The 21,608-nt window shown below is 43.0% G+C and overlaps 1 protein-coding gene across 1 annotated transcript in view; it reads left to right on the plus strand.

Moving 5' to 3' along the window:
* The window catches only part of LOC308201103 (uncharacterized protein), a 110,152-nt gene that overhangs the window by 39,572 nt on the left and 48,972 nt on the right, over positions 1–21,608 (plus strand). The window contains exons 12-20 of the mRNA XM_080607897.1: positions 372–5,511; positions 6,973–7,111; positions 7,903–8,091; positions 8,291–8,546; positions 8,912–13,228; positions 13,321–13,443; positions 13,524–13,803; positions 19,002–19,099; positions 20,310–20,378. The gene's annotated coding sequence lies outside the window, so the exon portion shown is untranslated. The remainder of the gene's footprint in view (positions 1–371; positions 5,512–6,972; positions 7,112–7,902; positions 8,092–8,290; positions 8,547–8,911; positions 13,229–13,320; positions 13,444–13,523; positions 13,804–19,001; positions 19,100–20,309; positions 20,379–21,608) is intronic.

Genomic DNA, 21,608 nt, shown 5'->3' on the forward strand with positions numbered 1-21,608 from the left:
GAAAGCTAACAATTATTTATTATGTGTCTCAAAGCATTCAAGATCCCAGTCACAGGATCCCTTGTGTTTGAGGGCTGTAAAACCAGGGAACAAAAGAAGAGTCCCCGACTAACACTCACCAAGTAACTACAAGGCAATTGGCAACAGATGAATACCGACAGAGGCAGAGTGGTACGCTGGGAATGATTACAGCAGAGCTGTCAGCATGAAAGGCAGTGCTCATGAAATACCTTTAATCTAGCTACCAGTATTATTCTTTTTCTGGGCAATCAATATTTTCCCTTAGCCCAATATCTCACAAGATGGAGCAAGTTGTGTTCAGAAGTGCTGTGCTCCTGTGTGAGAGTGACCTCTGTTCTCTTCTCCACCAGGTGAGAGACAGAGAGCTCCCAGCCTGTTAAAAGCCAGACTGAAGCAAAGTGGGGGGATCCCCAGGATCCTGGCCCTGGGCGTCTCGCTCTGAAGCAGAAGACAACATTGTCACTGAAAACAGCAAGTTCTCATTCACAGTTATGTCTCATGTTAATTACTACAGACAAAATTCTCCTTGATCTTAATCATGCAGGTCAAAACAGAGAAGTTTAGCACTTCAGAACATCAAGCTTTGCTTTCATCTGCATGCAGGACATCATTCTGAAATTGCTTTTAATCAATTAAGGGAAAAAAAAAAAAGACAAAGAATTCAAAAGTTTGCTAGTAACTGGAGTTGTCATCTCTTTGTTAAAACTGAGGGAAAAGGAGGCTCTCTAGTCATTAGTCGTTGGTTGGATGTGTCCATAAACACACACCCTCACCAGAGCAGGTAAAGCATGAGCGAGAGCCATGAACAAATATTGACAATCGCTTCCCGCAGTAGTCATGCAGGAGCCTCGTCACATCATTCTTACTTCGTTAATTTAAATCCAAGTTGTTAGCTCTATTAGATCCCTGTTTACTGTGCCATAGGAAATGCTGCTGGCTCAAAAATCCAACATTTTTCACAGCAAGTGGATGCATATCGGCTGTAATTTACTGCACAGTGTACCTACGCGCTCCCACATTAGCAGTAATCTCTGTCGTGCTCACGCCAACATTCCAGCAGTATTTGGCATTTCACAAATGCAGTATTTATCACTGAAGTTCATGTAAAGTTGCCAACCCTAACAAGGCTTATCAGCTTTTACAAACCATCTCTGTCCACTGGATTGTGACGTGCTGAGGATAATTCTGCTCACTGTGCAGCCATCAGGTGCAAAGGGGGAAGGGGAGCTTCAAAGCAGCGTTTTGGATCACTTTAAATGAATCGTGAAATCAAATGTCCATATAGTTTTTAAGTTCCTGCAGGTGAGATGTAACCTGCAAGCTGGGCACCTAGAGCAGTCTCTCAGTCATGTAAAATTGTCTCATCGTTAACGATGTGGCAATTATGCCCTGAAAAATCCCAGTACAGTGGCTGAATGAGGGGAGCTGGGTCTCGAAGCTCAGCTCCAGTGGTTGCCCCGGGTGGCTGGGGGGACATCAGGGCACTCTGGTTCACTTCCCCTTCTGCCGAGAATGAAAATATCACCGTTGCTGGATTTATTTCAGAGCCATATCATCAAGTATTATCAAATACATAAGTGTATAAATCTTTGCCTCTGATTTTTTTAAAAGATTTGGAGGATGTGGAGAAAGTTTTTTATGTATGGTATTGTCACGGAGGACTTGGTGGCCTCCTTCCCTGCTGATCCAGCCCTGTATCGAGGACAAGAACGAAGTCAATAAGGTTTGAAAAGGGGCTTGCCGTACCTGTGTCATGTGTGTATGCATGCCCCTGGGTATATAACGCCCCATCACCACCCCTTTCCTGCTCATCATGCACAAATGTGACACACTGATGTGGGTGGAATTTGATTGAGAAATGAGCTACTGTTTGTATTGTCATCACAGAGCGTTCAAACAGCAGGAAGCCAGTCTGAAAAAATCAAGATGCTAAAAATTGCTGCTCCCCCTCTCCCCATGCTTTTGGAATCTTCAGTCCACATTCAGATCACTTGTGCAAGGTGGTGTTGGGATTTTTGTTATACATAGGAGTCAGAAACATCTCTTTTAAACATTTGTGAGGTCTTGTTTGATTCTCTCTCATTTAATTCCATGATTTCAAGAGTCAGACTGTTAAGTTTAATGTCTTGAAATAATTTCTTGAATATTGTGTAAGCTTTCGTAGTTCCATTGACTTCAGCTGAGATATTCCAATTCACACCAATTGAAGATATGTCCCCTAGCATTGGAAGTGTAAAAGAATAAGACCAGGCAAAATTCGTGTACAGAGCAGAGTAATTTATCCCCTGCCAGGTGAACATTTGCAATGGCTGAAGAACAGACTAGGAGATCTTACAGAGTTATGAAATGAAAGACACATTAATTGTATTTGAAAAGTCTGAAGCTTAGGTAGTTTCGTGCATGCTGATGCGGAGCTGCAAACACATTTCCTTGCTAGCAAGTGCTTCAGGGCCATCGGTGTGTCTGTTTAATTGCCATCACCACATTTACTTGCTGTACTCACACTGGCCACAGCAGCCTGTGCTACTGAGCAGGCACAGCCCCAAGCTGACTCCTTCAGCTGGCCATGGGAGCCCCACTGAAGAGCATCCCTTCAATTAAAACAGACACGGTCACACCTACAGGCAATGTTTCCATTGCCTGTTATTTATCATCCACTGTGCTCTTTGCACATACAGTCCATGGCAAAATTTTCCATAGTAGCAGTTTGAACTGCTACTTTTTTGAACAACAAATGTTCATGAAAAGGGAATGCTTTTTTTTTTCTTTCCTTTTTTTTTTTTTTTTCTCCAAGGATCCTTGTTGGTGGTGTTTTTTTGCAGCTAGTGAAATCCAAGGCACAGGCGTTGTGACTTGGAGAGCAGAAGTGGGTTCCCTGCCTGCCTCCGTGGCTGACTCATGCTCTAACCTTGCTCAGGTCACCTAGGTGTTGTTGTTGTTTTCTGTTTCTCAGTCTTTCCCCTCACAGTTCTGACATCATAACATCATCTTGGCTCTAGCACCAATCTGTATCACTTCAGATATACGTTACCTTCTACAAAAATACCCTCCCACCCTTATACCCTAAAAAATCAAAGTAGTCAAAAGTCCAAATTTAGATTGAAAAAGGACAACCGTGCAGACAAGAGGATGTTTTTCAAATTTGAGTTGATAACTTTTTTTTTTTTTTCCTTTTCTTGAAACACTCTTGGTTATAAAACCTTAATCTTTAAGTTGATAATTCAGCCTGCTACCAGGAGTTCCTGAGTGTGCTGGGCCAGCCGGCAGCCTGAGCTGGGAAACGTTCTTCATCACTTTGCCAAGGGTGAGGATGATTTCTTTGCAGGTGTCACACAGCTGCAGGATGATGCCCTGTCCCCGTCCACCCAGTCCCATCCCCTGCGTACTCCCTGCCCTCTCCCCACAGCTGGTTTTTGCATTACTTCTGCTGCTGTCTCCGTGCTGCCTCAGTTACAGCAACGGGGGAAGAGGAGGAAGCAAGAACAGACAAAACAGTCTTCCTACTGCATCCTAGCCTGGCTGTACAAACATTTGCAGCAACAAAAACCAGCAGTCTCAAGGAGATTCCTGCTCTAGACCTGTAATCCTGGGCTGGAAAAATCTCTGTTCAGATGCAATCATCAGTGGATCCTACTGCCATCCCATTAATCTTCTCTCCTTTCCCACCTCACCCCTGCCAAAGCTTAAAGCCCATAGCCAGGGCAGCTTTGCATCAAAGATATGCAATTCCTTCTCTTTTTTCTTTCTTCCCTTCAAATATTTTTGAGGGACTAGTGAGAAGCAGTTAATGAAAAAAATAAATAAAAGCTTGTTTTGCTGCATTTTGGGAGGAAATGAACTTGGGTATGTCGAAATGCTCCCACAAGGCTCAGATTTTAGAGAGCGATGAATCACTTGCTGAAGATGTGTTTTTCTCCTCTGACTGCACAAGGTGCCCAGACACCTTCTGTAGGCACTGTGCAAGAGCCCCTGTGTGTAGGCAGGCTGAATGCGGCCCCGCTGGCAGGCAGCTTGTGCCGCTTTGCAAGTGGGTGGCATTACCGTGCCAGCAGGGCAGGGCAGCGCTGTTGCTGACCAGTGACCCCCAGGCCCATCTGCCAGCATGCCGTGCTTGGGCTGTCTCAGCTCGGGGGCTGTGCCATGCTGCTCCTGCACCCCCTAGGACAGCATCTCCCAAGGGTGCACTGGTCTGGATGGAGAGCTCTGCTGACGTGGCTGCAGCCCTTTGCATGGTGATGGGTGCTCCTGGCCCTGTTTGGACATTGCTTCAACACCCCAGCCTGGCTCTGGAGGACTAAGTGAGCACACACTAAATATGAGGTGTAGCTACTGTGTGGTAAATCTGTATCATTCACGTATCTAAACCCTTAAGCCCTGAGCCACCATTCCTTGCAGAGAGCTTGGCATGGGTTCCCCTGCTCCTCCAACAGGTTGGTGGTGGCTCCTGGTGTTTGTTGGGGCTTGAGCCTCGGTGGCTAGCTGTGAGGAATGGATTAGAGAGTCAAAGACCTTTCACAGAGAAAGTCCTGACCCCAGATCCATAAATAAGTCACCCTCTAGCCCTCTTTGCCTATGTCTGTGCCATCCTGAGCACGAACAGAGGGAGGCTGTGAGCCCGGGCTCTCCAGCAGATCTTCACTGTCACAGAGGCACAGAAGGAAAAGTAGTCTGTAAGACAGAGAACACACATCATGCCTTTACGTTGTACTGCAATCTCTCGATATTTTGTATGTACTTATTGCTCTGAGTTTGTATCTCTTTCCCACCTGTACTTACACTGTCTTTTTTCTGTGGCTTGTTATTATTTCTATTGAGCAATCTTCAGCCGAACTGGGAGATCTCGCAGTGACTCACTTACTTGAACATTATTGCCTAGTTCTTTACACAAGACAGATTGGATATGAATGAGATCTCTTGTCCTCATGAGCATTATATTTATTTCACAAGACATTTTCTTCAGAACTCTCCCTGCAATAAATTATGTGGTATATTTATTTTTTCTTCTACCATGCTATAGCTCTGTGCTTTTTTTGTTGTTTCTCATTTTTCAGACACTACTACTTCTATGATCTGCTGTTGTTTTCTGCCTTTTTTTTTTTTCCTTACAATCTTTTAGCTATATTCTTGGGATTTTTTCCCTTGTGCATTTTTTTAGCATACTGCGTGCATTTGACGAAGTCAAACTGAGAGCTTGAGATAAGTATTTAAAGTAACAAAATGAATTCCCTCTTTTATCTTTCAGACTTTGTGTAATGACTGGGAAAAAAAAGAAAAGGAGAAAAGAAAAGCAGGTGAAACATTTTAAATGAAGTGTAGAACTGTAAGGAATATACATGTATGTATTATTTTCTGATCATCATAATGTCAGCTGGGTGAAAGACTTTGGAGAGGTTTACGTCTAAAGAATCACTTGCCTGGATTTCAACAACTGCCTTTGGGAAGAGCCTGTAATAACACATTTGCTGAAACCCCTCTGTAATCAGAGGGAGGGTGAGTATGTTCAGGGTAGATGGCACTGAGATGGGACTTGGAGATATCACACGTCTAAGGTATTTATAGGAGTCTAATCGTAGGACTATATCTCGTTGTCAGTGTATCCATCAAAACTTCTCCATGTTTCTTTGTTTCCCAGCTCTCCTGCCCGATCTCTCATGACATCTTGGCCTTTTTACTCCCATGTTCTTTGATAAAGATGTGATAGATAGAAGCCCAGATTAAATCCAGTTCTGGCCTTTCTCTGGGAGAGTGCTGGAGGTAAACACAGTTTGAATTGAAGCTCAAGTATAAGTAATCCAGTGGGCAATTTGAAATCTAGGTACAAACTGGACTTTGAGCATTGCTGATTAGTTCTATTTCTATTTTCCCAGAAAGGGAAACTACATTATTCAAACAGAAAGTTCTGCTAGTCACAGGGCAGAAGGCTTCTTCTGAAGCAGGTCTAACTTGTTGTACCCCAGCTGTGCCAGCTGTTTTTAACTTAAGTAACATCTCTAGTTGATGAAACAGACAGGTTAGTAGGGGATTCATCTCATATATGTCATATAAAATCAGAGTTGACTTTAAGAAGGTACTGATTTATTTTTGTATAGCTTCAAGTAGAAAGTCAAGTACCAAAACATCTGCTCACAGAGGGAGCCTTTGACGATCTATTCATTAAAATACACTGAAAATTAGTCTGTGGCGCTATGCCCATCCTGGCTGAGCCTTAGTGTCCAACACGTAGTGTTAGGCAGGAGTATAGGAAGATATAAAGGGTCTGCCAGACTATTCCTCCAAGTCTACTGCTGTACTGTGTTTAACTACTAATGACTGTTTGTTTCTCCTCGAGATTACTGGCTGGTGTTTAAAGCTAGAACTAAACTTCTTCACCCAGAGTGCAGTACAGAACTAGGACATGTCTTTCAGGGAAGTGGTGGGATTTCGCTCCCTGGTGACTTTCAGGGATCATCTACACAAAGCCATCACCGACCTGATCTAGTGTTGATGTTAAAGCTGCTTCAAGCGGAGGTTGGCCTAGAAACCCCCGGAGGTCCTTTTCAAATGTTTTTTTTTCCTATGATTTTACAGTTCTGGTAAGTGTGTTACAGTAAAATAACCAGATGGATTTTTTGGAAGTATAGAACAGATACCCTGAAGGCAGAAAACAGTATGTGGAGAGAGAAGACAAGGAGGGGGAAGAAGCTCACTTCTTTCCATTTATGAGTTAGAGAACCAGGACTCTTACAAGGAGTTGAGAAATTCATCTTGATTTGGAGATGAGAAAAACAAACACTTCTAAGTAGCCTCTCGCTCTCCGCCTGCCTGGCTTGTGATCCTCATCCAGTCTTGAGAAGGGTAGACAGTGTTTCAAATGTAAGGGTCAGCCTGGTTCCTGCTCTATCTAATCAGTTCACTGTACATATCTTTCCAGTAGGGATTAAATATGTCTTGTCTCCTGTGGTTTTATTAAAGGGCAGAGAGGAGGCAAGGAGCCTTTTGCTTCTGACAATGTTTCGGCTGCTTGCCCGAGGTATCTGCTGCTGGAGAAGAGGGAAGGAAGAACAGAGAGATCTCATTGCTGTGCCCCGTGCTACTGCAGGAGAACTTGATGGTGTGCTGGGTTCATACCTTATACTTGCTCCCTCTGTGCACGGGGCCAAATCAGCAGGAGTGAGGGTAGAGGGAGTGTTAGAAAAGTGGAGGTTCAGAAAGTGCCTAGCATCCTTCTCTATCACCTCCACAGGCAATAGTTCTAATGGTCGTTGTGTGCCTGGAACAGTTTTGCAGCCAGGGTTGCTCAGCTAAGGACACCTCACCCTGGGATCTGAAGTTTAATTTTACCCTTGGGACAAGCCAGTCTCATTTGCTCGCTTTCCTGCATGTCTTCCTCCTACTGGATTAGGCAAAACCTGCTGCTGCCACTGAAACTGTTGATTTTTCATGCAAAGCTGGAGTTTTTGTACTCAGCAAGGGAAAGGGCCCGCTCTGGCTGTTCTGCCAGTAGATGTCCCTGCACGCACGGCTGTGGTGGACGTGCTGTGTCTGCCCAAGGAGAACCAGCCTCCGAGATGCTGAACTTCATGTCACTTCTGATGAGATTTGTTCACATAGATTTTTTTTTTTCCTTCCCATTTGGTCTTCTGGTGTAAAGTTTGATAAAACCCTTTAAATACTGACACTAATTTTATTTATTTATTTATTTATTTATTCTTAAAAGGTTATTGTTTCATTGCAAAACACACTTTATGTTACCAATAAATATTTTTGTGTTTATTTATAAGGACAGTCAGAGTAGTGAGCTCAGACAAAGACCCTGAACTGCTTTACTCTCTGCCCTTCTCTCCTGTTCTGTGGTCAAATAACTTCCACAATTTTTCCCTTCCTTGCTTTTTGTTCGAGCAGACCTTGTTTTGGTGTACTGCAAAGAAGAAAACAAGACCAAACAAAAGCAAACAGTGCTGAGCACCAGGTCCTTGCTGTTTGGTGGGCGTCGCTTAACAATTTTACAGACATCTGTGTGTCTCAGCCTTCAGCCTGCAACACATCTTCTGTAACATGAGAATTTATCAGCTGGCTTTCATAGTCCTGTAGGTGAGTTTTACTCAGTGCTCTGTATTACAATCCTACAATTACATATTTACATGCATACCAAAGGACCACCAGAAAGTTATCTTCAAAAGTGCAAAGACCCTTACTGCTCCTCTCCCTGGGAATAAGGGATGATAATTGCTTCGGAGGGCAATTACCTTTACGCACTATTGTTTCCCCCGCCCCCCCCCATGCCTGCCAGCCCTCGGTAGGAGCTTTTTCCAGCGCAGGACTGCTCCAACTGTGCCCAGAACATGCAGGGAGACGGCTCCTGGTCGGCAGAGGAGGGCCTGGACATGCTCGTGCTACGATGCTGCTGCCAGCCCTGCAGCTCACAGTGCTCGGCTCGGAGGAGGACTGCCACTCTCCCTGGCAGCCTCTTGCTCCAGCTTTGAAGCAGTGGTGGCAAGGGGCTTCAAAAAGACGAGTGCCGCAGCCACGAGCAGGGGAACGGCTCAGTAAGTGATTGGTGGAATAGGAATATTTATTGATTTAAGAGCATTCTTTTCTTTTGCCTTGCCTTTGTCTTCTAAGGCAACTTTCTTTTAAATTTATGTCCCACATTGTCACATCAGGAGGAAAATACATGAGAAATGTTTTGTTATTTCAAATTTATTGCATATTACGTCAGCTGGCATTGTGGACTCACAATATGTAATGCTTCATAAATTATGAAAAATAAATGTTTTATGGGCTTACTATGCACTCTGAAAACCGTTGAGCTGGGGAGACTCACTGACCCCCGTACAAATTAATGCGCACAATATTTTCATTATTGCAGTTCATATGGGAAGTTTGAATATCTTTATTTATTTCTTTAAAGGAAAACGAAGACAGAAGTTGCTTAAATCCAGTTAGCTTTTCTGGCAAGAAGCAGGTATCATTTCACCCAGCTCATAACCTATTGCTTCCCTCACAGTCATTGTTATTCCAGGCCAAAGCTGAAACTCAAAATCAAAACTGCAAGGACTTAGCACACTCTTCCAAAGGTCAAATCCTGCAGTCCTTCACCAGGCAAACTAAACCTCTACTTTGGTAGGATTTTGTCTACACAAGGACTGCGGCGTTTGCAGAAAGCTAGGAAAGCACAAATCAGTCTCCTTCAGCAGGGAAGGCAGTAAAAGAGATTTCTACCCAACTTTCCAGCTCTGCTTTCCCTGAGTGCGATGAGGAGCAGCAATCAGACTAGTGCTGTGTAGCTCAGCCATCAAGGGCCCCACCAGCAGCAAAAAGCTAAATCTCAAGGCACCAGAGATCTTAAACCTTATTGAACACAGCAGTCTTCAGCTCCAAGCTGCAGGAATTGGAGGGAAACTTCATCTGCCTGCACGGGAAAATGTGTCGTCCCATTTTCTGAGGAGCAAAAGTTCACTCCAACATGTGGTGCATGGGAGGTGTGTGTGTTTGGGGGTAGAGGGCACGGTGACGTTAGGTACGAGGAATGGTGAAGCACTCTCAGCTGCTTTTTTTATTATTTATATTTTCCCCTCTTGCACCCAAATATTTCTGCTCCTTGCAAAAAGAGGTCAGGTGTTGTAACTCTCCCCGGATGGCTTTCGTACTGCCCAGATCCACCGCTGTGTTTCTAATAAAGCCACCAAGAGCATAACCAGGAGCTCCCTGCATGAGCTTATGTGATGTGATCCACTGCTTCAGAGGACTCCTTTAACTTGGGGCTGGATGGAGTGAAAAACCTTCCAAGTTATTTTCTCCTAATTCAAGTCAGCTGAGGCATCAAAATGTCGGGCAGATGGACAAGATCTTTGGCTGGAGCCATCCTGTTTGCTGCTGCTGCTAGGGCTATTGCAGTCAACACTTAGAGATTTTACTTTATTTATTTAAACTTCAATGAGTTTTTCAGAACATTAGCCTTTACATAAGCATGTCAAAGGAGACTCCTGTGTGCTTTTTAGTCTAAGAGCCCATGCTCTCAGGACGACAAATTGCAATAAAGTGGATTAAACTGAGACCACTACCCATTCCCCCCAAAACAGTTTCCTTCTCTCTCCCTCTTTCCCTTCATAGCGCTAGGAAGAAATATTGGATTTAAATGTTGTGGTTAAATGACAGTCATCATTACGGCCACTTGGCCAGGACACAGTGAAAATTATTTTCTTGGCAACTGTATTTTCTCAGAATTGTTAACTCCAGTCGTGCTAACCCCGGGGACTCTTTGTGCTGGGGAGACGCAGGAGAACAAACAAAATGAACAAAGTACACCCCAAGTTCGTACTTTTTTTTTTTTTTGGCCGTGATTTTTTTTTTCCAGTGGAAAGGAAGCCTGCTTTTGCCTTTCTCATCCAGTGGAGGGCAGTTGAGTTCCACGATAAAGAACGAAGCGAAATTGCACCACGGTGTAAAACTCTCAAGGAGGCAAGCGATGATTGAAATTAACTGTTCTTTGCCTGCGTGAAATATCACTTAGGAATACCTGAAGAATTAAAGAGGAGGAAATGGAAAGCTTTTCAATTTAAACTGCTTTTTAAACCGCTTTGTTAGTAGAGCAGGAGCAGATCTAAAAGTTTTCTTCAGCAGTTGAAGAAAAAAAGACATATCCATATACACAAGTTTCAAGGGTCTCTATTTTATATGTTAATCAGAATTTCCAGTATATGGATATTAATGAATAAAGTTCCTGGTTTTCCTTTTGCTTCCTGACCTCAACAGTCTTTAAGTTTTAATTCTGTACTCATAATTTCAGCATGAGGAACATTTTTTAAAGCCAAATGATCCTTTCTTGATGTTTCAGCTGTACCAGAAAGAATAAGACAAATCTCAGGAACTGGGATTGCAAGGTAAATTTAGCCATTGCTGAAACTGTGACCAGTTTTGAAATGTTCCCCTAAACGAAAAGTTTAAAACAAACATTCCAATCAGAAACAGAAACCTTACCATGTTGCTCTTAAAAACTGGTCTCCTCAAACTCCTCCAGTTTATAGCATGGACCCTTGGGCTATTGCAGTCTAGAAAAATCTGAAATAAAAACCACACTGTTTTCTGGGTCTGATCATGCATCACTCCTTTAAAAAAAAAAAAAAAAGGAAAAAAAAAGGGCCTCCTAAGAAATACAAAGTTTAGGCCTTCTTTACATGTGGTGTTCTTTTTAAAAGAAAACAGTCCAGTGTGTCCTTATTGAAAATACACCATTTTAGGTGCATTCACTTTAAAGGGAATCACAGGTGTTTAGAAACAGAAAGCTTTAAAAATGTTTGCAATCGCAGTTGCACATAAATATTATTATGGTCAGCATTCTAGTTATTTTTCACATTATCAGGGTTATTTACTTCTCAGATTTTATTTGCTTCCCATCGTTAGTCTCATGCTACTGTAGTAGAAGATCAGGCACAAATAAGTGCTTACACTGAAAATTAAGTTTCTGTAAGTAACTATTTTAAAATGGTTGCTTTTATGTTTACTGCTGAAGGATCTCAAGCACTCCTGCCAGAAAGGAAAGTATTTATTATCTCTCTTTTACAGATGAGGAAACTGAGACACTGTGAAATTAAAAGCTTGGGGAAATTAGTACACAGTAAATTACGGTGTGAATTTACTGTGTACTACCCACCCTGCACAAACTCATCATGTGGACTGGCAAAGAAAAAGGATTAAATTCCTTTAAATTATCTCACATTTGCCATGGACAGACAGCTACCATGGATCAGCTGACATGCAGCAACTTCATAACCCGCAGCGAGCCGTTCGCACGGTGAATCCCCTCGGAGAAGAGGGGCAGAGTCACAGGGCACTGTGCCGAGCAGCTCATCCCCTGCAACTTCATGCAAGAGTTTATTAGTCGCTAATTTCCCCAGCTGGCCAGATCCTAAGGGGGTTTACTTAAAAATCACAAAGGATATCTCTGGCAGAACTCAAAGTAAGACTCAAGCATCCTTGCAGCCTTGAAATCTGAAGCTGTGAGTTAAAAGCAAAAATAGCAGGAGGAAATAAGTGGTGTTTGCTTCGAAGGACAGACTGACTGCGGGGTGTTTCTAGGGGATGTATGAGTTAAACCAGTGAGTTAGAGCGGTGAGATCAGAAGGTGAGCCATGGCACTTGAAAACCACCCTGATGTCTCGGAGTTTGGGGTCTTAAAGCCGCTTCCAGCAGCTGCACAGCCTAGCAAACCTGCAGGAGTTTGATCTGCAAAGCCACATGGCATCCGTCTGTCCTGGGAGTCCCACCGGGCACCTCCTGCAGCCCTCCAGCTGGGTCAGGTCCGTGTGCGTGTGTGTGAGAGCAGGGCACTCAGCCTGCACAGTGACCTCCTCGCCAAGTGCCCTTCACCCTCAGCAGTGCCATTTCTGGGAAGCAGAGCGGCTGGACACGACTGCCGTGGCTCTGCCCAGCCCTGGCAGGGACCTCTGGGCTTGGGAGGCTGCTGGCGAGGCTCCGGGAGCGACCTCCTTGCTCCACAGCACGCTGAAGGGCTGATGTTGAAACGGCTTTGGCAGGAGCACTCCCCATTGTTGCCGACCCCAGCCGGCGAGATGAGCGTGTAGGGAGCTGGGACGGGGGCTGGCTGGTGGGAATACAATTACTGACAAGTTCATTCCACTAATAAACAAAGACATAAATGATGACGCTGTAAAGAAGAAGCAGGATTCTGTGGAGAAAGCCCTAGAGAGACCTAGTAAGGAGAGAGATGTTTAGACGACTGTTTTACATTACACCACTTTGTAAAATATGTGCTATTTTAGCTCCAAGCTTGAGTCCAGTTAGAGCTGCATCAGGACTTAGGAAACAGCATGTATTTTAATGCCCTGTGAACAGGAATAGCTGATAACTAGTACATTTAAATGTGAAAAGCAGAACTTTTCTCTGGGGGATGTATTATTTTTTTCGTATGGATTTAGTCTTCATAGTTTACGTTACAGCTATAGCATTCCACTGGCAGTCATTTATCTAATGACTTACATCTTTCAGGCTGCGGAAAATGCAGGATAAGAGAGAGAGAGAGAGAAAGTGATTGTTGGGGGGAGTTCTTTTTAATTTGCATTTCAGGGCTGTACCTAGGATCATAAATATACAGAAGTTAGCACCTACCTATCATCCCTCAGCTATCTTATTTCCAGAGCATTACGATACGAAAACAATGGGATTAGGGCACTATATGCTTCAATCCCTATCACCCCCGATCCCCAAAGTAAGTCTAAATAGAGCTGGATTTGCTTCTGGTGTGGCTGAAATTAAGACAAAGGGGTATGTCTGAGATAATTTTTTTTTTTCCCTGTAAAGCTTAATCTTAGAAAATGCCTGTCTGTGCTAGAGAAATGGATTGCACGTAACATGACAACCGTCTTTTATAGAGGCAAACCAGACTCACTGGGCTCTAATGCTGTAAAGGAAAAAGCTTAACAGGTATAATTAACCTGTGGAATGCCCTACCACAAGATATTCTTGAAGTACTGGCACTAATACCGTCTGTCTTCATAACTCAGGGCATCAGCGGCCTACTAGCTGAGAGCAAGAAGCAATCTACTGTGTCCCTGCATGACGTGACTCCGCTGAATGAATTAAGAGGTCGCGGTGACTTTTGGAGCAATGGTCAACTGCTGGAGTTGGAGGAGGTTTGGGTTTCTGTGGGAAAACGTGCAGTTATTTGCAGAAACGAGCAAGAGGGAGCAGCACAGGATCTGCCACGAGGATCTCCCAGGCTGCTGGTCTGCGTGAGGAGGAGAGGAAGGCCTGCACACACGAGGAAGGCTGTGAAGGAGAAAGGTAGGTCATGGTGGGGGTTGCACGTATTCCTCAGCTCTCAAAAAACTGGAAGTTGCTAATTGAGATGGTGGATGAGTAGGAATATTCAGTGCCTCTATGATCATCGCTGAGTGGTGAAGGAGCAAAAGTGACTGTCCATTTTGGGCCTCGGAGCAGTTTGGCATTCAGCACAGCCTTGGCTCTCTTGCATATGGGAGGCAGCAGTGCCCTCACATCCCAGGGGTTCACACCTAAAGCCTCTGGGGGAGATGTTCCAGGCACCAGACTGTACCAGGGAGTTGGTGTGTGTGTATGCAGTGTTGGGGGAAGGACTACTAGGCCGTGCCTGTTTCACTTGTTTCACTAAAAGCTCATTTGGAAGGAGAGAGAACTAGAAACAAGGGTGTGAATGAAGCGTCTCTAGAGAGATGAGCCTTGGTCTGAGGATAACTGTGCTTGGAGATGAGCTAGGCTCCTGTGTTTTGGTGCCATGAAGCCCTTGTACAGCAGTACAAGTTTCAGCAGCACTGGTCCTCAGGAACTTTGATACCAAAGACATGGGAAACACTTGAACTTTAGATGACTTCAGACTTCAATAGCAGTTTAGTAGGATTTTAAGGCTGGCACTTTATATATGTAAAGGATATATAAATACACACACACAATATATATATGTGTGTGTATTTTTATATATGCTTTAGTTTTTTTCTCTTCTGTCAAATAAATTCAGTAACTTTCTCTTAGGCTAGAACTGGGGGAGCCTCTCTGGCAGGAAGAGGTTTGATGGAGCCATATGAAGCGTTGAGGCATCTGCATCAGAGCTTCTGCAAATGTTTCATTCAAGGCCAGCTGATCATTAACATGAATATTTGATTTGAAGTCCTGCTGGTTTCACATGTCACGCTACCCTGGCACTGTGTGAAAGTGGTGGGAGGAGAGACTGGAGGAGGGGAGCGAGCAAGCAGGGAAGGATTTGGTTATCAAAGCAGAGGACTTAGATTCAAAAGTAATCGACAGAAGGAGATTACTTCGGCTCATAGTCCAGACAGGGGCTCTATCCCAGTAAATTAGGCCACCCCCTCATCCAGACACAAACCACTCTATGTGCATTACCAGCTTCATCCAGAGAGAAGGAGACAGTGCCATCACTTTGCTGCCAACCTGGCCAAACAGCAGTTTTTGCTGAATCCTGACTCTCAAGAATATTAATAAAAATAAATGATTTTACCCTTTCTGGTCTCACTTACAGCAGGCTGCTAATAATGCCTTATGAGGCTGCTACACAGTTCAATCAATAGTTTGATTTTTCTGCCCTGGAGCTGCCGCAAACACAAACCCCACGCTCAACTGGCGGAGCGAGGACCTGACCGCAGAGACAGCTGGGGACGAAGGGGGAACACAGGATGCAGCTCCTCATGACTTCTGGGAAACTTGGGCATGGACCACTCCTGCCAAGCCCCATCCCGAGCCTCCTACCACCACGGCCGCATCCTGCTGAACCCACTGATGCTCCTTGGTGCCTGGCGCCGGTTATTTATTTATTTCCATGTCGCCTATGGAAACATTTGGGTTTGACAAAGGGGAAAAAAGCAATTCAGCGTCTTTTGACAGAGGGAGGTTGATTTTCATTCGAGACAGAATGGCTCATTTTTACCTTTTTAGCTCCTGGAAGAGTAAAAAGTGAGAGGTCAAACCTGCATCACCATGACAACCCCTGCAGTGAGGGGTTTTGAGCAGATGAAGGGGAGTGATAATGGAGCTGAAGTTTTCTGCCTGTTCTCATAGTCGCTGGGATTTTTGTTTTGTTTTTCCTCGTTTCTTCTCTTCAGGCCCTGCAAGGTGTGGCCCTGTGCATTTTTCAGGGGTTGAAAGGTAACATAGGGGAGTTTAAAATGCTGCCATACTCAGTTTAGGAGCAGGCCTTGGTGTAGCACTGCCTGGTGTTAAACATACAAACCGTATAAAAAAAGAGCATCATAAAGAGCTAGCTGTGGAAGATCAAATATCACCTCACTTGCATTCCCTTCTCTAGTGTAGGTACAATATGCCAGCAAGTGCCTTCACATTATCAGGTTTGCATCAAAGAGAACTGTCATCCCTGCCTTTCCTTGCAGCACCTTTGGAGTCCAAAAATAAGCTCATTAAAACAGCCCTTCTCTGAAGAGAGAAGGGATTGCACTAATGAAGCAATCAAAAATGGGGTGGGGGGCTGAGGTGACATGCTTTGGAGGGATTGCAGGTAAAACTGGAAGCTTATTCAAGATGCTGAGCTCATGTCCTAATTTCTTAGACCTGTGCAAGGAGGAATGTGCAACAGCAGATTGCAAACAGCTGAGGTTACAGCCATTGAGCAAAAACAAGTTAAATTAATGTGACCTGGACAATCCTCCAAATTTTCTTCTACCTAGAAACTGAGCCCAGTATAGGGAAAAACACACAAAAGATCAGACTACATATTTTTCTAGCATTTTTTTCCAGGTACTTACTAAAGGCTGTATTCCCTAAGATGGGAAGCCCTCTCAGACAAGAATATGTCCCCTTTGGTTTGCAAACATAGCACCTGGAAAAGGTTGTACTCAAACCCCATCTCCAGATGTTGTCTTTTGAACATGAAGCTTCTTCAGTGTTTTCTTCAGTTTTGAAACAACCTTTTGTTGTACAACTGATATTTGAGTTGTGATTGCAACAACAAAAAAAGAAGCAGAGCAAGAAATTCTAAAGCATATATTCAAGTGTCAGAAAAGTTAATTTTGCTGGAAGAGGTAGTCAGACTTCAGTGAGATTTATACAGCAATCAGACAGTTATGCAGAGAAGAGGAATAGTCAGAGTTAGCATTAAAAAAGTTTTCAGTGACTATAAAACCTCAAGCTGAAGCTGGTCTCTGTGTCCAAAGAATTAGGCTAAAGTTTTCACAGTGGGGATGAGTCATTACATTTGTGCCTAGTGAGAGGTTTCTCATATCTTCTTCCAGTGTGGTGGAAGTGGCCCCTGTGTCAGGATGGAGCCCATCATCCAGACAGGCAAACTGCAAAGAAAGAGCACGACTATGGTCTGTCTACCGTGAGATTTGGGACAATAGCTGCATCAACACATCCACCCAGCAGGAAAGCAGAGCTGGGCTATTGGGATCAGCCTGCAGATAAATCAAAGCAAATCTGAGCGATAGTGATATGATGTAGCAATAATAATTCACTCCTCATGCTGATTTAGAAGAGGAAGCCAATTCAGCGTTTCACAAGCATGAGGGCCAGCATACAGCCCTGTGGGACAGTGTGAAAGAGAATAATCAGTTCAGATGGAAAGAAACTGTAGGTTATCAATTGCATAAAATACAGGCCTGGCAGAAAACAGATGAGATAATTTGTGGACAGGCCTTGGATTATAATCTGTGTTTAGACAAGTGATGTATGAACTGCTGGACATTTGTATTTTAATTGACCAATCTGAGAAATTAGGTTAAATATGAAGACCCTGTATATGATAGTGTTGCAGCAACATTAATTTAAACAAGATGTTTGAGTATGACAGAAAATGCAATTTCATCCTGATAGTGATGGGCTAGAAACCTCAGCTTTCCTCTTCCTGTGATGTGCTTGGGCTCTCTTCAGTGAAATTTGAACTTTCATTATGGTCTTGGAGAAGGGGAGAGCCCCTTTCTGCTGGTGCAGCTCAGGGAAAAACTCTTTTTGGGAGCTCATTCTCCGTGGACAAAATAATAAATGCCAATCACATTGGCATCAGACCATTTGGATGCTTTAATTACATTTATTTGATTTTTATTCCTCACTGCAACTCTATTCAGCATATTGGAGTCAATGAAACCTGATGTTGTTTTGGATTTACTAACAACTCTTTGAAAACCAGACTCATCTCAATGTGGAAATGTTCTGAAAATGAATTGCAACCATCCACAACTTTGCCCTGCCCCCTCCCCCCCCCCCCCCCCCCCCCAAAAAAAAAGAGAAAAATCAAATTCCATAGCTTTTCAAACATTTGAATGTTTGAATGATACCTGGTAATTATATTTTCTTGGAAATTATACTTTTAACATTGCAGATTACTGATATGGCTGGAGCTCATTAACTTTGAAACATTTCAATTTTAAGAAAAAAACTTTCCCATGGCAATGGAGTGCTCAATCATAAGAATAAAACTAGCCTAGAGAAGACGTCAGGACTGGCACACAAAGTGTGAAAACCCATGCAAGTTCTGCAAAAATTCAAAGGGGTATCACCTAATGCTTGAGAGAAGAAAATCACAAGCAATTCATTTCTCTCTCTCCAGAGCTACTCCAGCTTACCTTTCGTCTGTGAAAGATGCTGGCATGGCAAGCAAATATTGCTGTCCATGGGTTAAAGTTCAAATGCATCACTTGAGTAGATGAGGAGTTCAACCAGGGCAGAATGACTACCCGTTTCCTTTGGGGAGTGGTGACAGTGGGGTGGGGTGGGGTGGGGACAGACGTGGGTGTGTGGTGTAGGATGTAGACAGCCACAGCCCTTGTGCAGCAGTTACCATAAAGTTTAAATAAATACAATAGCCTAATTTCGTATGGAAGTACACTTTAATTAAGTCTCTGCAGAACAATGAGCTGCTTCCATAAGAGCTGTGAAAATCATCACTAGGGACTGTCCAGAGGAAGAGAGAAACAAACAAGAGAAGCTCTCTTTGTATAGAAACTATGTACAGGAAGTATTTTGAAAAGCTGTTTCCAGTTAATTTACCTAGGAAGAATTAATAACGAACTCCATTTTTTTTTTGCTCTGATTTTATACAAACTCCCTAGCCCAGAGTCTCATCATACTTACCAGGTTGAGGAAGATGCAACTTATTTGCAGACTAATGCAAAAACATCACAATATATTGTGTGTGATGTACACCAGTAGGCTTAGCTGAGACTGGAATGAGTTGCTTCTGGGGTGAAAAACTTGGTGCAAGATAAACTCCAGATGTATAAGGAAAAAAATCTGTTATTGATGCATTCCTTATGTTAATATGGTCAGGTATAGAGATCAGTAGGTGCTGGGAAAACACCACATTTCCCATTGCTTTCTTAAATTCCTTTATTTCCTTAATTAGGTCTGAGTTCCTAACGCACTGGAATTACTATGTGAAAACAAATAAATTTGCCTTAGCATTTCTACTAAACCTTGGATGCTTAAGCACATGTAAGCACAGGTAAGACTAGCCATGTTCATCACATTGTTCTCTTCCTCAGACTGGGATGCCCAACAAAGGAAATTTCAGCTGCAAAGAGTTCCATCAGGCACGCTAGAACTTGTGATGATTTGGGGCTCAATAACACCTACAGAACAGGTACGTTCATTACAAAGACCAAGTTGAGATGTTCCCTAAACCCCCGCCAAATGCAAATCTGCTCAGGTAACAGAGCAGACTGATGTTCAGCTAGATGTTTCCAAAGTATGATTTTTCCTTGAAGCCTTGGTGAGTAATGGGTATAAATTACCAGTAGTCTAATTTTTATCTATTTATTTTTTGATTGTTTTATTGATTTCCTCATAGTATATTATAGATAATTTTATTTATTTTATTTTCAACTTTTTATAGGTTTAGAAGTTGCCAACTTATCACTTGCAGCTATACAAGACTCAGGCAAGTTAGACCTAGGGAAGCACAAAATCATTTGATGCTTGTCTTATATCTAGGCTCTAAAGGCTTTTGTCCAGGCACTGCCTTTGTTTGCTTTTTTTTGTTTTTATGCAGCTAGGTAACATAGCTGGGCCCAGCTCCATATCAGTTGTCTTGGGCATGGCTGCACTGCGACCAGAAAATCATTACCACCAGACAATCAGCTCTCAGTGCATGCAAGTTTCTGCCGCCTGTTTGAAAGCAAGTTGAAGCGCTTGTGGAGGTTTAATCGAAATCTAAATACATGTGACTGAAATTGGCTCTCTGTGATTATTTATACAAGTAAATCTCTGCTTCTCAGAAGCTCCCAGAAATCAAATGCCAGCCTTGTATGATTTTTTTTTTTTCCAAAGGAGTAAATATTTGGTGAAAATACTTTGCTGTATTAATTTTGCTCTGCCTTCTCTCAGGCAGGCCTGATAGGGATGGAGAGACTCCTGGTGTGCATCAATCAGCCCACAGTGAAGAGGGACCAAGCTAGCTGATTACTTGGTCCATAATGAGTTATCCTCAGAATGAAACCCAAACATTTCAGGTAGCCTAGAAAAGATCTTAAAATTGCTCATTTTTCCTTATACATCTACATATCCAGCTAAAATCTTCCAGGAAATGTTCCTCATTTCAACACTAGGTACGTCAGGTGTATTTTAAGCAGGAGGTAGTTTAAGCAGAGTAACACATATTTCCATGTTTTCCTAACCCCCACCTGAAAGCACATCTGCCAGTAGGTGGTTTATAACTTGACAGTCAGCCACTGCTAATTTCTTAATGCTATATAATGTTCTCATTCCCTGATGGTGACCTTTTTTTTTTTTCTTTTACTTTTTTTTTTTTTTGGGTGTGTGGTAACCCTTTTACCTTCTTTTTCCCTACTCAGGCCCATTAGCAGGATGTTGTGCAATATGGTGCTTGTCATCTGTTTCAAAGACACAGTGATGAGATACAGGTATGCCAGATGGATAAACCTAGTGTGACTAATTATTGTGTATTTGCCTTTAATTATTATCATTTATTACCAGAGAAAAGACAATAGAGGTTCCCAGACTCAGAAAGGAATGTCGGCAGAAGGGGATTTTTTTTTTTTTTCATGAGACTGGTACATCAGCAAGAAAAGTTTTCTTTCTGGGGAGAAATATAAGCAAATGTCAAGAAAAGAGGAGTCAGTGTGACCCGTGCAATGCTCTCCTTTCCTTGACATGCTTGAGAATCAGATATCTCACAGGTAATACATAGTTTCTTTGTAATTGTAGAACAGCTTTTCCCTTGCTTGAATGTGCATGCAGGACATAATGAATGTATGGGGATCCTTTAGTGATTTGCAGGGATATCTACCCTGGGATGCAGTGTAGCCTTTGGTCCTCTTTCTGGTCATGTCCTGGGAGGTGAGGACAGCCTGAGCTCTGCCCTTTTGGCACTGGAAGACGGGGGGGTGAGCTGGTCTGGGTACAAATGGGCATCCAGGTGAATGGGAGATGAGGCTTTCCATTGCTCTGTAAGCCAGATGGACCTCAACTGCTTCATGGTGAAGTTAAACCCACAAGTCCCGAAGCTGCGATTTTTGTATAAAATATAGGCTCAGGGTAGAAAATATCTTCAGAAGGTTTCTGTACCATCAGGCTGAGCCCTCAGACCTTTGGATGGAATTTGCCTCCCTATCCAAACCTGATATACAGGGTCTCTACAGTGTTTGTTGTAGACGTAGACTTTCCACTTTTAGGTATTACAGCCTTATTACCAATAAGATCCTCTCAAAAACAAAACAAAACAAAACAACAGCAACAAAAAACACGTATAAGACAAATATTTTAAAATAAAGGGGATATCTCCATTGCATCTCAGTAGATCTAGGCCAGACACTTTGCTCAGCTCAGGACCCACAGCCTGGCCTGACATGCAAGACTACTTTGAATGCCAGAAGGTTGATATCCGTAGGGAACTTCTGGAAGTGTTAACACTATGGCCCCCAAAGTAGCTTTCATTTTACAGCTGAAATAGCTATTATTTACTAGTGCAAGTAGGATTATGATGGCTCATAATTCTGATCTTCTTGCTTATAGGGCACAGCACTTTAATTTGGGAGCAACCATACTGATTTAGTAAACAGATTGAGGAAGAGCTTCAAACATGGTCTTTAAAATTCATAAGAATCTGATTTAGTACATCTTACACTGATATT

This window comes from Anser brachyrhynchus (genome assembly GCF_964034855.1).
Source record: "Anser brachyrhynchus genome assembly, chromosome: 11".
Taxonomy (NCBI): Eukaryota; Metazoa; Chordata; class Aves; order Anseriformes; family Anatidae; genus Anser; species Anser brachyrhynchus.